The sequence below is a fragment of the Pteropus alecto genome, unplaced genomic scaffold, assembly GCF_000325575.1.
Source record: "Pteropus alecto unplaced genomic scaffold, ASM32557v1 scaffold101, whole genome shotgun sequence".
NCBI lineage: Eukaryota > Metazoa > Chordata > Mammalia > Chiroptera > Pteropodidae > Pteropus > Pteropus alecto.
The window spans coordinates 10776613-10780597 of record NW_006432945.1 but is presented as its reverse complement, the minus strand read 5'-3'; the positions used below and the strand labels follow the sequence as shown (position 1 = coordinate 10780597).

The 3985-nt window shown below is 37.1% G+C and overlaps 1 pseudogene; it reads right to left on the bottom strand.

The window, feature by feature from the left end:
• Window positions 1-3019: 3019 nt before the first annotated feature.
• On the bottom strand, window positions 3020-3137 carry LOC112476557 (annotated as a pseudogene).
• Window positions 3138-3985: the final 848 nt, after the last annotated feature.

Sequence of the window (3985 nt, the reverse complement as noted above, 5' to 3'; positions counted from 1 at the left end):
ACAGTAACTCTCATCTTCCCACTGTCATACTTTATAAACCGTGCACGTGCTCAGGTCTTCTTTTGATGACAAAGGAGGGGGGAAATCTATCTTTGACCCCGTTTCTGAGTCAGAACTTACTCGTCTTTCACATATATTGTCTAAAGAGTGACTCAAATGGAAAACTATTTTTTACATATGTAACATATGTATAAATACTCACTTACGGCCCCCACTACGCATTCTTGCGTCTTAATATTGATCCTTTTTTTAATTCTCAAAGAATTGTATAATTGTCTTCCTGTCGTTCCTTTGGCTTTTCTATTTCCTTTATTTAAGTTATCAGTTACTGGAGTTACCGCACTAAAATTTTGCTTAAAATTAAAGCAGAGAGGATGGGCGCCATCGCAAAGAAGCAACAAAGCAACCACTGGGAAGATAGGTTTAGGGGGGAAAGGTAGGTACAGCTCTCCCTCACCTTTCATAGATCCAGCCTGACCTTAAATGAACCATCCATTGACGTTGATACTACTATAAGAGTACTAGGAAATTATTCCATTGCCATCCAGATGTGGCCTGAAATAACTGAAATTTCCCCCCTCCAAAAAAAATGGGAACAGAAACACTATGCTTTAGCACAGGATAGAATATGAATTTTCCATTTGGATCAAAGTTTTCCTGTGCTTAAAATACATTGTTTTTCCTTTTATTCCCAAAGCATTTGCAACTACTGACCCAAAAAAATCATTCACAAGAGATAAAGGTGGTCATAGAACCAGAATTTGGTTCATTGTTTAATTTTTATTACCTGAGAGAATTTCAATTTGGGGATAATGGTCTGGCTTCTCTGCTAATTTATGTACATTTTATAATAGATAAGTATAATATAGCGCAGTGATTAGGGGCAGAAACTCTGAAGCCAGACTGCTTGAGTTCAAAAGTGGACTCTGACATTAGCCATTTGCTCTTGGGCAAATATTCACCTTTTTGTGTATCAATTCCTTATCTGTGAAGTGATAATAACAGTAGTACGTACCTTATACGGCTATTGTGAGAAATAAATTGGTTAATGAATTTTTATATCTATAAACAGTATTTGGCATATAAGTGACATACAAACACTATTAGTACAAAAATTTAATGTTTTCAGAAGTCTATCAGCTTTTCCAAGCCTAATTTCTTCAAGTGGTATATACTTAGATCATGGAACAAATTCTACAGTATTTATTCAGGTGAACGCCTTCGCTGCCACCTGCCTTCTTACATTTAACTAAAAACAAAAATACCAATCAACCAAAAAAAAAAAAATGTAGAATTATATATCACTTTATTAGTCATTCCTACCTGGTTATCACCAGCTACCGGCACATGTGAACGATTACATAAGACCTTTGTTTTGCATATGAAGATTCCTCTACCACTGATTCTTAAGATTCTATCTAGGCTAAAGCAAATATACTGAAAGAAGAGACTTGAGATACATGCATTATCTTGTAGATGTTTTCCATTCTTTCTTTTTCAAAGTGAAATGGGAACTTTCAGAATCAGAGGGGATGACAGCGTACAAAGAAACCTGGGTAATTAGGTGTGGGAAACTGTTTCATCTCAATATAACCAAGCAAAAATGACTTGCCTGAGAATTACATTTAAACATTTAAAACAATCCTAACTCGCACCATCTAACCTGAATTGAAGGCAGCTATGAGCTCCCGACAGCTGCAAAAACCAGGAGAAAAAAGTAGCGGGGATGGTGCACAGTAGCACAGAAACAGCCTCACTTGAGTGATGGCCAGGAACTGACATAAAAGATCAGACACATCACCAACACCAACAAAGCATACTAAAGACACAGATGCTCATCTTAATCTTCCTCAGAATAATACTACTACTTCCAGACGCAAGGAGCTTGTGAGCCACACACTTCACTGATCTTATCTTCTTACCAGTCTGCATTTCCTGGCTATGGCCACATTCTTATATTATCTCCCATATCTCCTTTCTGTACATCTGCATGGACACAGTGTTCGTTTAGACTCAGGTCCCCTATGCTGGATTCTCCTGTTACCAGCCTTTTCTTCCTAGATTCCAAATCTTTAGTGCCAAGCAATGTCACTAAAAGAAAACTATTTCTTCCTCACTGCTTCAACCATGCTTCCCTCCCCTTCATTACATACAATATCTAACTTTTTCACCTAAGGCTTCAAATTATTTTCCAGGATATCTTGGATTATAATTGCCTAATGTCCATCTCCTCAAACCCTCGTCCCTCCTGTGACAAATATATGCTTTATCCAATTAGCCTATCTGAGATGTCTTCTTTTATAACTAGGATTTCTGCAATAATCATATTCTTCCCAATATGGCTCCCAAGTGACTCCCCTTATGGTATTTAGGATTCTACTCAGATCCTGCCTCCTTCATAAGAAAATCTCACACTTATCCATAGAGACGTAACAGTTTCCCTGAACTCGATTCAATCCATACCTAAAACCAGCACTTCTAATAACAATTCCTTGCCTAGAAAATTCAATTACCTTCCTCTACATCTCCCTGAATGTGTTTAATTTTGACACGCAGCTCAGTGTCATAGGGTTGAAAAGAACTTTAGGGGTCATCTGGGCTAATCTGGAATTCCCTCTATAATAACTCCAACAAGGGAGCCCATTTATTTTGAAATTTTCCAATTGTTAAAAGAAATTCTTCCTAAAGCTAAAATGGCACATGGCTCCCTGAAACCTCCACCTAATTCACCGCACGGAACAAAGCTAACTTTCCACACAACAGCCCTTCAAATATTTGAGAGCTGTCATGCTTCCCTAAATCTTTTTGACTTGTATACATGCATAGTCTCATATAGTTACGTTTATCTCTGTCTTTATTATCTACATGGGTTACAATGTTTATGTAGGTAAATTGGGAAAAAAAAGTCATTTTATATGTAGCATTTTTTCTTTTCTTTTGTAGGCGAGGCAACCCTTGGTTGACCTCACAGATTGCAAGGACCTTGTCAGCTTCCAGTCCTTTATTTTTTTATTTTTTACGGCTACAGCACCTGGTCTTCCTAGGTGGTCTCCCATCCAAGTACTAACCAGGCCTGACCCTGCTTAGCTCCGAGATCAGACGGGATCGGGTTTGTTCAGGGTGGCATGGCCATAGACAATGTAGCATTTTTTTCAAGTTTTATTGGCAAATATCATTAAGGTTAAGGTGTACGACATGTTGATTTGATACACTTATATATTGCAAAATGATTATCACCATATCTTTAGCTAATATCTCTACCAAGTCAATAACTATCATTTCTTTTTTTGTGGTGAGAACATTTAAGATACACTCCCTTAGCATAATACAAACTATTAGCTATAACCACCATGCTGTACATCAGATCCCCAGAACTTACTCATCTTATAACTAACTTTATACCCTTTGACCAACATCTCCCCATTTCCCTCAGCCCCAGCCCCCGCTAACCACCATTCTAGCCTGTTTCTGTGAGTTTGACTTGTTTTAGATTCCACATATAAGTGGAATCTAAATATCATACAGTATTTGTCTTTCCCTGTGTGCCTTACTTCACTTAGCAAAATGTCCGCAAAGTGAATCTATGTTGTTGCAAACGACAGGATTTTCTTCTTTCTCATGGCTGAATAATATTCTATTGTATATATACCACATATTTTTATCCATTCCTTTTAAGCTGTTTGTGCATGCAGTACTTTGAATTTTGTTTATGTGTGGTTTTTCTCTGCATTGTTGTATTAAATCTTTAAAGGACTGCAGAGTGCCAAATACAGTCTCATTTATAGATCCACACTTTAAAAGTTTTTTTGGATGACAATCAGGAGGAAGAGGATGATTCTTATCTGGCTGGGATAGAATAAGTCATTCTCTTTGAAGATAAGGAGATGGATTATTAAATGACCTCTTGTTGTTCCTCTTAACTCCCAAGGGTCTATGATTCAATATATCTTTGATTTAAAAACTTTATAAGTTATTAAGGGGCTAT